Genomic DNA, 13,245 nt, shown 5'->3' with positions numbered 1-13,245 from the left:
CTCCATTCCCTCCTTGTGATGGGAAGAGGGAAGGCACACAAAGTACCACAAGTTGCCTGTGTGCCTGCAATTTTGCCAGTAAGTGTGGAAGTAAGTGTAAAAAGGTCCCAAGAGCTACAACGCAGAACAGTTGCTGAATAGGGACACTTCTAAGAATATGAAAATGTAAGATGAGCCCATCTAGATCAGACCACAAACCAGTCAATGCTTCAAGAACAAGGATTCCCTTAAAGAAATCTGCAAAACAATACCTTTCTTTTGTGGTTATCTCCCATTCATCACTGACAGATTCATCCATTAGTACACCTCCTCAATCCTAGAAATTCATGCCTGCTAAAATCCAGTTCTGTGGGCTCCATTTCAGAGAAAGGAACTTGTAAAACCAATTCTTCACCTAAGAAATCTCTATGAAATGCACAGGGTTGCCAAATATCAACAGGCAAGTTGAAAACACATACACACAGGAAAAGGGTGCACAAAACTCAACTTTTAGGAAAAACTATAAAAATAAGTGTGAATTGTTTTTTAAATAAATAAATAAAAATAGAGAATACTAAGGGAACTCCTGGACAGCACCAAAAGCGGTGTTTTAAATCGAAGACAAAAAATCCCAGGACCTGACAGCAGGTCTACACCCAGACCTGTCAGTCCTGGGATATGGTCCCCCACCATCCTCACAGCTTTCCTCTGTAGCAGATTGAGGTGGAAGTTGGACTGGGACATCCAGTGGAAGTTTGTTATGTGCTGGACCATATGCGTGCACATGTAAATATCTTAATATAAACACAAGTAATTTCGCATGTGTGCACATGAGGTCCAGTGCATAATGGAGGGATTTTTTTTAAAAAAAACTTTGATCAGATCTCTTCCTTCAATTTTTAATTCAACCTCTGCTTAAGATTATAAAGTGTAAAATAAAAAGTTTCAGAGAGCATTTGTGCTTCCTTTGAACCACTTGTGTGTCTGTTTGACAGCCCAATCAGCTGATCAGAACTTTCAGGTTTTTTAAAAGTTCACATGTGCATAGATGGACAGAAGCTGATGTAGAATAACAGACTACAGTGGTGATGAAGAAGATGGGAATGACATAGACTTATTTTTTTTTCTTTTTCTTTCTTTCTAATTCTTTTTTATGCCCCTCTAGAGAGAATTTTTATTTTTCCTTTTTTCTCTCATTTTATTCGGTTTTAAATAGTATTCATTTGTTAAAAAGCACTTCAATAAAAATTACAAAAAAAAAAGTTCATGTGCGCTGAAACAGTTTACATGGGGAAGGGAAAGAAAGCATGTGTCTTGCATGACTGCAGGAATATACAGTCATGAAAAGGTGTGCTTTTTTCAGGCTGAATCAGATTTTAAGTGCACCTTTGAATCACATGTCTTTTACCTCTAAACCTGATCCCTCCTGCACTTTGGCAAAATGTTGTTTGGCCATCTCCCTTTTATCTTGGTTACTTCCGGGTTTTACAGAATGTGTAGAAGAGCCTTAAGTATATAAGAAGTGTAAATAGATGAAAATACATAACCATCCATCCATCCCAATACTATATCTTCAAATTTAAAGATGCAAAAATTGTATTAATGGGAGGAGACACTGCAAATATTTATTTATCTGGGATGGCTGTTCTAAAAAGGCCCTCATTTCAAAAGTGGCTTGCAAAATTAACATATGTAAAATAATCAGCAGAATAGGATATGAAAAATAAAATCATCTTCTGTTTAATTTCAAAAGCGTTGTTAATTTGGAGGAACCAGGTTAGGATTTGATAAGAAACAAATTAACAATACGATTAATAAAACCAAGCCCATATAAAGAAAGGGTATAATTGTCCTAAACGGGTCAGGGAGGCTGAAGACAATGAAAGCTATTATACATTTCCTTTGGTACAAATGTTTGAATAAAGAGTATTGTGACATTGGCTGCTCCCAGTGCCTGGTTTCATGCTCGCCTTGACCTTCAGTGTGGGTTGAGAGAATGAAGAATTCTAAAAGGAGGATTGTATTACATGCACATTATAGAAAGCACACACACACACAGGTTTGCAAGTACTGCTACTTTGCAATTATTTGGGAAAGGATTAGAAGAGAAATCATTTCACTATATGTATAAAGAATACAGGCAGTCTCCGAGCTACAAACATCTGACTTACAAATGGCTCATAGTTAAGAATGGGTGGGGTTTTTTTGTTTCTGTTTTTGTTTTTTGTTTTTGTCGTGTCAGGAGAGACTTGAGAATCTGCAAGTCACTTCTGGTGTGAGAGAATTGGCCGTCTGCAAGGACGTTGCCCAGGGGACACCCGGATGATTTGATGTTTTATCATCCTTGTGGGAGGCTTCTCTCATGTCCCCGCATGAGGAGCTGGAGCTGATAAAGGGAGCTCATCTGCCTCTCCCCAGATTCGAACCTGCGACCTGTCGGTCTTCAGTCTTGCCGGTAGAGAGGTTTAAATCTACCCCTTGGAGGGGAAATTTACTCCTGGAAGAGTTATCATAGGGAAAATATGTTTCCCCTGAATTTCTCTCCAATTTTAACTTCCACAACAAGCCATTTTTTTCAAAATCCAACTATCACATGAACAGAAAATGAGGTGAAATCTTCTGAACAGGGACACAGACAGCAAAACAAACACCACAGGGGTTTCCATAGCTTGTGTGTGTATGTGTAACTTCAGCCATATCTATATTTACATCTACATCTATATATCTATCTCCATATATATATATATGGCTGGAGTTACTCTTTAAAAATGTACCTGTTCTGACTTACATGAAAATACAGTTTAAGAACAAACCTACACAACCTATTTTGTTCATGACTTGGGGACTGCCTGTGCATGTCTGCAGAACATGTAAAGGAGTCATCATAATCTGTGAAATTAAAAATTATTCCTGATTTTCTTTGCTGGGAAATATGAAAAATGAAGCTTTTTTCATGTCAGGAGTGACTTGAGAAACTGCAAGTTGCTTCTGGTGTGAGAGAATTGGCTATCTCCAAGGACATTGCCCAGGGATGCCTGGCTGTTTTTGATGTTTTCCCATCCTTGTGGGAGGCTTCTCTCATGTCCCTAAATGTGAGCCATTGCTGACAGAGGGAGCTCATCTGCACTCTCCCCGGATTTGAACCTCCAACCTGTCGGTCTTCAGTCCTGTTGGCTTTTGAAGTGTTTGTTACAGTTAGAGTTCCGAGGCTTCAAAAAAATTGGTATTGCTATTAGTTACTTAAGAACCAAAATCTCTCAAAGATCCAGGTTTCTTGCATTCCAATTCATCTTATCATGTTAAATGCCCAAAACTCAACAGGAAGCAGCAAAAAAAAAAAAAAATCCAATATTGTACAGCACAGCAGAAGATGGCCTGAAATGGGGAGAGGGTGTTAGGATGTCCATGCATGAAAGGAATACATATGTTCATGAGACAAGAAGGAGCTCCTGGTGGTGCAGTGGGTTAAACCCTTGTGCTGGCAAGACTGCTGACCAACAGGTCAGTGGTTCAAATCCGGGGAGAGTAGGTTGAGCTCCCTCTGTCAGCTTCAGTTCCCTTGCTGGGACATGAGAGAAGTCTTCCACAAGGATGGGAAAATAAAACAAAGCAAAAAACATCAGGGTGTCCCCTGGGCAACATCTTTGCAGATGGCCAATTCTCTCACACCAGAAGTGACTTGCAGTTTCTCAAGTCACTCCTGACACAGAAAGAAAATGCGACAAGGACTTCAAGAACGTTATGCTGTTCTACCAAGAACACAAAAATAGGAACCCTTAGAGGTGAAGATAAAATAGCGACTTTTTTGCAGTCCATCACAACCCTACCCTGCCATCATGGATAACAGTATATTTATTTGCCACAATGGAAGAAGTTCTTCACATGTCAGATTCCTGTGGGTGCACTACACTGTTATAGGTGGCAAAAGCAAAACGGAAAGGGGCAATAGATGGTGCAGCCATGAAAAGAAGTAATAAGGCACTTGGAGAATAGGTGGTTCATGACCAACAGATTTTTCTGCCCACTTTTGCTAGTGTAGCATTGCCCTGAAAAATGTAGCAGTTCCCAAATGTTGTTCCGTAGAGCCTTAAGATTCTGTAAAAGCATCATAGAGGTTCCACACAAAATCTTTTAAAAATGTTTTTAAAAGTGTATGCCAGAGTATGAAGATCTTTTTAAAATTCAATGAAACTCTGCTCTAAAAACAAATTTTAAATGTATTTCCAAACCTTCTACATTACACAATACACTCAGGCAATAGGAGTAAATGAAAGAAGGAAGAGCTTTGTTGAGTTCGCTATGCCTAGGGTTCAATGACTTAAACCATTTGGAACTGCTGCCTTGGTGCACTAACTGGACTCTGGCCCTTCTCATAATTTCTGTAAAGATTAACAGTCACCTTAAGTTATCTTGTTTTATGATATCATTTTTCTTAGATAATGAATCACTGTGTGATTTAATGCATACTCTTTATTCTTACAATTTTACTTCATGTTCTAATCTCCAGTATTGCTTATACTGATTCTGAACCTATTTTTTTAAAAAAAACAAAACAAAACCATAATATGAACATTCACAAGATTGTCTGTTCGTATCTTTTTAAAACCCAGAAAGTTTTTTTAAGGACATTGGGAAGAATCTTGATAACATCACCTGAACTAGTCAATTAGTGCTTGGCATAATCAGTTTGGACTTTGCATTAATCCTTCTCCTCCCTGACCCCCTGCCCTGCCCAATATAACTCTGTAGAAAAACACAGTAAATCTGGTTAAACTAAACATAGCTAGGACATTCTCAAAGCAGCTTTGCTCTTCTGAAAACCTTTCATGAAAAATTTGGGGATAATTAGATTTGCTAGGCATGCTTCAAAACAAATGCAAAGCACTAATCAGATTTCAGTGAGGTGCTTTGTAACTGACTATAAATCATTGAGCTTTAGATGGAAAATTCAGGCAGAAATGTGCAGAGCACATGATATTGGCCAGAGGCCCAGCATCACATCAGCATGTGACAAGGGCACTAAAGAAATGGGGAATGGGAGGTGAAGAAGAAAACCTGCAGAGACTATGCACTTCTAAATGAGAATTATTATTATTAGTATTATTAGTATTATTAGTATTGACATTAGTATTAGTGTTAGGCTAAGGCACCTGAGCTTATGATAGACAGATAATAGGCTGGTTTTCATCTGTGAAATCTTGGAGTGGAAGATTGGGCAAAATAACTGCTGTATCTGAGGGGATATTGAAACAGCTATTCTCTGGTAAGAAGTAGGGAGTAGGACATGGAGGAAGGAGAAATGGTGACCTACCCTACCTATCCTGCCTCTCTCCTGCTGCTGTTCTTGTAGACCAGGGGTCCTCAAACTAAGGCCCGGGGGCCGGATACAGCCCTCCAAGGTCATTTACCCAGCCCTTGCTCAGGGTCAAACTAAGTCTGAAATGACTTGAAAGCACACAATATTTTAATTATTGTATTGGGTTGTTGTAGGTTTTTTCCGGCTGTATGGACATGGTCTAGAGGCATTCTCTCCTGACGTTTTGCCTGCATCTATGGCAAGCATCCTCAGAGGTAGTGAGGAACTAGGAAAAAGGGTTTATATATCTGTGGAATGACCAGGGTAAGGCAAAGGACTTTTGTCTGCTGGAGCTAGGTGTGAATGTTTCAACTGACCACCTTGGTTAGCATACAATGGGCTGACTGTGCCTGGAGCAAACTTTTGTTGAGAGGTAATTAGATGTCTCTGCCTACTTCCTCTCTGTTGTTGTGCTATTGTATTATTGTATTATTTTAAAGTGTTTTTTTGCACTACAAATAAGATATGTGCAGTGTTCATAGGAATTTGTTCATTTTTTTCAAATTATAATCCGGCCCTCCAACAGTTTGTAGGACTGTGATTTGGCTCTCTGTTTAAGAAGTTTGGGGACCCCTTCTGTAGACATTAGATGGCAGGGCCAGGAGGGGGAAGGAGGGAATTTTTTTTAAGGAGATTTTATTTACAGAAAGAAAAAAATCTCTAAAAATCAGGAATTGACCCAAATGTTATAAAACTTGGTGGGTGAAGAGTGATATATGTGCCCTCCGTGTGTGGCAATTTTTACCCCTCTAGCCCTAAAACTGAGGGGAAGGGTAGCCTGGGAGGGCCTCCTATGTTGACCAATGGTCTGAAAATTTTTGTTCTTTCAAGCCTGGAATGAAAAAGCTCATTGGGAAAGTTGCCCATTTTCAGGAGAGGTGCTCAAAGTGAAAATGGGGCCTTACGAATGAAACAAAACAGAAATGGATAATGATTCTATACAAATGCACAAGACTAATATATAGAGAAAGGAAGGATAGAAATAAAATAAATACACGTACTAGGAGCATTTGTCTGCTTTCCTCAGCGTTATATTCTGCACTGTAGCCAACCTTCCACTCTTTTTGCAAGAGTGAGTTTTGCATCACCAACTCCTCTCTGTATTAGGATGTGTTCATACCTTCTGGTATTCGACAGAAACAGCTATCCTTAGAGAGATAATATGTATCAATATTAAGGCACACGAATAACTTCTAAGGCCAGTTCAGCATTATCCATGGGAATGAGCATCCTTGTGTATTGATTGCAATTGTTTCTAATTGTGTTTTTACTGTTTAATTTAGATTTAGTGGTATTGGCAGCTGGCTCATTGAGCACTATTTTTAGCAGCAAGACAGGATAGCATGTAGAGGGAAATACATGTTTTTAGGCCAGAACTAAAGGTGTGTCTATAAAAATAACTTTGTGGTAGACGATGGGTTGAAACTCTTCAGCAACACATCTGACTAGAAAAACCACTAAAAAAATAAAGAGCTGTCCTTGCCCCTCCACATTACAGCAGGTTAAACCACTAAGCTGCTAAACTTGCTGACTAAAAGGTCAGCGGTTCAAACCCGGCAAGTGGGTGACCTCCCTCTTTTATGCCCAGTTTCTGCTAATCTGTTTCTGTTTAATTTAGATTTAGTGGTATTGGCAGCTGGCTCATTGAGCACTATTTTTAGCAGCAAGACAGGATAGCATGTAGAGGGAAATACATGTTTTTAGGCCAGAACCAAAGGTGTGTCGATAAAAATAACTTTGTGGTAGACGATAGGTTGAAACTCTTCAGCAACACATCTGACTAGAAAAACCACTAAAAAAAGAAAGAGCTGTCCTTGCCCCTCCACATTACAGCAGGTTAAACCACTAAGCTGCTAAACTTGCTGACTAAAAGGTCAGCGGTTCAAACCCGGCAAGTGGGTGACCTCCCTCTGTTATGCCCAGTTTCTGCTAATCTAGCAGTTTGAAAACATGTAGGTGTGAGTAGATCGATAGGTACCGCCTTGGTGGAACAGTAACGGTGCTCCATACAGTCATGCCAGCCGCATGACCTAAGAGGCATCTACAGATAACACCGGCTCTTCGGCTTAGAAATGGAGATGAGCACCACTCCCCACCCCCCTCCACCACCAGAGTTAGACAGGACTAGACTTAATGTCAAGGGGAAACCTTAACCTTTACTTTACTAGGACACTTCTACCCCAATTGAGCCATGGTGCTCCACGGTGCCCATCACACAATGTAGCCACCCTTCTGATCAGTGTGCAAAAGTACCAAAGGTGAATACGAATATTCAAACCTTTTTCAAAAGATCTGTATCAACGGGCAATTATCACTGACAGACCTTGGAACAGCTTCTGGTGTGAAGAACCATTCAGTCAGCACTACAACTGGGCATGCTTGCTAAGGGATCCTGTGGATTGTAGTGCAAAGAGGTAACTTTTTCAGGAAAAAAAACCCTTTTCACTGGGGCAGTTTGACTCCACCAGGTGTCCAGGAGCAACTTCTGCTTTGATTCAAGATATAGTGTATCAGGTATGTTGTTTAATAACTAAAATGATTATTATCCCTGTTTGTATATATTAATACATTGATATATGATATTTATAATCATATATATAAATAAGGTAACAAATCTTTTTATTACCTAGCATAGCAGCTCTTAGCCTGTGGTTCACAGATCTCCAAGGAATCTGTTAAGACTTGAAGAAATTATGTGAGCCTGTATAGTTAAGAAAGAAAAGTGAAAAGGTCCATCCACTTCCTCTGATCTCAACAGTTAGTCCATTGCAAAAATTTATTTATTTATTTAGGACATTTCTACCTGGCCTTTCTCACTCTGGAGGGAACTCAAGGCAGCTTTGAATGGAAACAACTTTTTTTCTGGTAAAATGCAGAGATAAGCAAGAGCACTCTAGCCTTCCTTGGTGCCCCATAGACTAGAAGCAGCCATGGACAGATATCACATGATAAACATTAATGTATCTATCAGCCCTAGAACACTCCCCATTTGCATCCCTTCACTTTCTCTGACTCAAGTCTCACGCAATCCCCATGCTCACATAAAAACACAACTTTGGGGTTGTTTTTTTTTTAAGGTATTTGGTCATGTATGCAAGTAAGAACTGCTGCCACAGCAGAGGTGCCAAATTTGGAACCGCTTGAGCAGCACGCGGTTCAGCAGCACTGCAGCAGACTCTAGGTCAATCCTCTCAAGGTCTCCCTGCAGCCATTCTGTTCATTCCAGGAGGTCAGAATGCACAGTTGCTTTCAGTTAGAAAGTCCAAGAAGAGCAATCGCTTGGCATTTCAGCTAATGAAATGGAATGCCAGGCAGGAGGAGAAGGTTGGAGAATGAAGGGACCTTGTGATCATGCAACCACATCATATTAAAAATCCCCATCAAAAGAAATGTACAGCTTTTGAACATAACTTGGCTCTACCCAGATTTAGAGGAGCGTTATTTCCCCTCTCTGTCCTTCCCGAGAGGAAAAGGATAAGATCACACCTCTTGTTCTAGCCTTTTTTTTTGTGATCATTTCTTCAGAGTTTTCTCCCAGCTGTCAGTTCTGCAGGCAATTAGAAGAAACAACATGGCTACTCCTATATTTTGCTTCTGAAGTAGTGAGTTTGGATAAAGGGACTTACTAAAGAGAAGAATTTGGAAGCCTTACTTTTTGTGAGAGTTTGTAGTTCCCAGAATATGTGACTAAAAAGATTTGGGCCATCCTGCAAAGTAATAGCCCATCCCACCCTATCATTGCCATCATCATCATCATCATCATCATCATCATCAGTAGTAGCAATAATAATAATAATAAATCAAACTATGACTTGGAGCTGTGTTACTCAAAGTGATGGTCAATGACCCAGAGATGGTCTTCAAACTGGCTGCCAGTTCAATGTATTTTTCCAGGAAAGCAAGAAATAGTTTCAGTCATTGGGCACAAACATGGTGCTGATCTCTGGTACAACTGGAAAACAAACCCAGCCAGTTCCTAACCTTGGGTAGCTTAAGAAACACTGATTTAGAGATAGTCCTGGGAAAATTAGAGAAAAGGGAAAAGGGGTAGCTATTGAAGGCAATAGATAGCTTACTATAGTAGTTAGAGAATGTAGGAGCACTCAGAATACCATGTGGAAGTTGGGACAGAAACCCAGAAAGAGAAATGGGCTTTGGAGTCCCATTGCTGAGTGTGATAACAGTCCTTGTTGGCCAATTTCAATGCCAGTTGGTCCCTAGTAAACAGAGAAACTCGAGTGTGCTACTCATTTCAGAGCAGTATCTTTTTCGATGGCCCCTTCCACACAGCTGTATAAAATCTACATTGAACTTGATTATATGGCAGTGTGGTCTCAGATAACCCAGTTCAAAGCAGATATTGTGGAATATTTGCCTTGATATTCTGGGCTACATAGCTGTGTGGAAGGGCCCTATGTTTACCTTTTTTCTTTTTTTCTTTTGACCAGGGACTGACTGTCATTGAACAGCACCTTGAGTGAGTATGGTAGCATTAATGTCTTACTGTGAAATAGGGCATCTCAAAGATACAAAAAGCTTTTTTTTTTTTTACCTTAGTTCACCCTTAGCAGAACAGTGATGAAGTTTGAACACTTGCTCTTGATGTACCTAGGGAGAAGGGAAAGTGCAGCCTTCTGGAGCCTGCAAGTCCATTTTGTGATTCTTCCTCTAAGGGTTCACAACAAAAATCTATTTTCTCTTTAAAATAATCCGACACTCCCAAGGTCAACATCTAGTTTATTTTCTTGATAAAACAACATCTAGTTTGTTTTCTTGATAAAATAAACATCTAGTTTATTTTCTTGAAATTGCTTGTCACTCCATAGGGGTTGTGTGTGATTGTTTGTCATGAGTGGATTAAAACAAATTTTGGGGTGGTTTTAGGGATTAAGTTCATATTGGTGAAGGAGACCAATATGGCCCCCAAATGGTGAAAATTCTCCATACCTGTTCCACATCCTTACATGTTATTGTCTATCAAAAGAAAACACCAAATGGTGCTGCTAACAAAAAAAAACTGAAGTAAGTGTTGCTAGGAGGCATCTCTGATGCTGGCCATGGTCTGTAGCAAGATCCAGGAAAAGGACGACATCCAGGGGTTAGCATATGTTGCATCTAATCCTCAATGCTGGCCCGATCATCAAGGAAAATGAGGTAATTACCTCAGGCATCAGCAGCTAAGAGGTAGTTATGGTAACTTTGAGCCATTTTTTTTCTTTCAATGTTCTTAGTCTTCCTTTCTGTTGGAAGACAGAATGCCTATATCACACAGCCTATCCTAGGATTCCCAAACTAGCATGAAGCTTGGGGTTCTGGTGCTGCCACATCTTTTCATCGGGTTAGGGTATATCCATCAACAGTGTTCCCTCACTTATTGCGGGTGTTACCTTCCAGGATCACCTGCGATAAGTGAAAATCCACGAAGTAGGGACGTAGAGGCATAGGATCGTCCCCTCCTAGGAGTGGCTCTACTTACTCCTCTCTCTCCTCTCTCTCTCACTCACTCAACCCTTCTCTTTCCTCTCCTCTTTCCCCTTTCCACCCTCCCTCCCCCCTCCCCTTGCTGCAACCACTCTTCTCCCTCCCTCCCTGCTTCCCCATTGGCCTGGGGCTCTCACCCGGTCGGCCAGGGAAGAAGCCCAAGCTGCCTTGGCAGCCCTCTCCATGCCCCTTGCTGGAACCACTTGGCTAGGCTCCAAGAAAGATGGAGCTTTTCACCATCCACATGCATGCCTCCCTCACAGCTCACTGCCTCCACCAGCCAGGACAACAATTCACTTCTGGCTTCCATGAAGCACGTAAACACCATTTCCCATGAGCCTACATCACTGCCAAGGGGTTCCTGGCTTGCCCCCCCTCCCCTCCCCAGGGCAGGGTGAGAGCCATTCTCACAGATAACAAGTATACAGTGTTCCCTCGCTACTTGTATATTTTAAATTCATATTTTTTGAAAAACTGCAAAACAGCGAGTCCACAAAAAGCAAACCATGAAGAAGCGAGGGAATACTGTATTCTAGTCCAACTCCTGCCAATGAAGAAAATTAACAGGTAAAACATGCCTGACAGGTGGCCATCCAATCTTTGTTTTAAAACCATCACATCGCCAGCACCGACATAAGACTCAAGTGACAGAACAATTAGGTTGGATTTGTTTTTACATGAAATATGATCATTGTGTGAGTGGGCCATATTGTATGTATTGTATTCCGTCTCAAGGAGTGTAACATCACTGATTTTCACTTCTGTTCTCACATCCACCTGGATGGATGCGACATCACTTATTGGATGCCTTTCAGATTGAAAAGTGAAAGGCTGTTAGCTGTAGCCACCTACAGGAAGAGGTGTTCTGTATAACACTAGGAGAAAATGTAACAATAACCATGGCAAGGATTTTATGGAAGAGCAGTCTTTCCTGTTAAGGCAGTGTTTCTCAACCTTCCTAATGCCGTGACACCTTAATACTGTTCCTCATGTTGTGGTGAGCCCCAATCATAAAATTATTTTCATGGCTACTTCATAACTGTAATTTTGCTACTGTTATGAATCATAATGTAAATATCTTATATGCAGGATGTATTTTAATTCACTGGATCATATTTGACACAAATAACCCGATAACCTACAATCATAGTGCATTCTGAACTCCAACAACAATGGAATTGAACCAAACTTGGCACACAGAACACCCATGACCAACAGAAAATACTGGAAGGGTGTTTTGGGCATTGACCTTGAGTTTTGGAGTTGTAGTTCACTTACATCCAGAGAGCACTGTGGATTCAAAGAATGATAGAGCTGTACCAAACTTGGCATGAATATTCAATATGCCAAAATATCAACACTGGTGGAGTTTGGAGAAAATAGACCTTGGCATTTGGGAGTTGTAGTTGCTGGGGTGTATAGTTCACCTACAATCAAAGAACATTCTGAACCCCACCAATGATAGAATTGGGCCAGATTTCCCACACAGAACCCCTATGCCTTGAAAGGACTTGCTGGTGAGAGCCTCCCTTCAGCCTCACATGCTCACACTTGCCCACACATGCAAACCATGCTGCCATGCGCCGAGCACACCTGCTCTTCCCTCCCCACTTGGAGTCTCAGTAACAGCCCTTGCTTTGGTTGAGAGGCCGGGTGAGAGGCCTGTCAACCACAGAGGAGGAGGGCTTTTGGTGGGAGGATTTGCTGCATGTTTCCAAAAAAGAAGAGAAGGGCAGGTGGAGAGATCTTCAGCCTTCTCTGCCAAAGGGGTTCCTAAGACCATCAGAAATATATGTTTTCTGATGGTCTTTGGAGACCCCTCTGAAACCCCCTCATGACCGCCCCGGGATCTCGATCCCCAGATTGCGAAACACGGTGTTAAGATGTATATGGTACCATTTATTTTAGAAGATTTAATTTAGGATTTTTTGGTTACGGTTAAAATCTGCATGAGGAAATCCTTAATTACTTCATTATACCTGGAGAACAAGAGAAATATTATTGGAAGCTATAAATGATCCAATAGAAATAATTTCTCTAATGTCTTGAGCAACTACCATCCACCCAAATCATTGTTCTAAAGACTTCCCAGCAAATATTACTACAGAGAAGATAGTTACTGTCTTTGTATGAGGTGTCCTTAGAGCAAGGCATCATTACACCCTCAGAGCAAGGCATCAATTTATGAGGAACAGTTTGACCCCATAAATTGCCTACCCTTCAGGGACTCAATCTGAAGAAGGAAGATAAAATCCCCGAGGAGCTTTGTTGGCTAATGCCTTTCTCTGAATCTAGATGGAAAGAGCCCTTCTTGAATTCTTGTCAGTTCAGAACAGTGAGACAGAAAGGACTAGACTCACTGAAAACATTGCTAGAAAGTGCTTCACACACTACATGATTATATGGCATGATTCCACTGTCATGTTTCC

The sequence above is a fragment of the Anolis sagrei genome, chromosome 5 (assembly GCF_037176765.1).
Source record: "Anolis sagrei isolate rAnoSag1 chromosome 5, rAnoSag1.mat, whole genome shotgun sequence".
NCBI classification, from domain to species: Eukaryota; Metazoa; Chordata; class Lepidosauria; order Squamata; family Dactyloidae; genus Anolis; species Anolis sagrei.
This window is presented reverse-complemented; position numbering follows the sequence as displayed.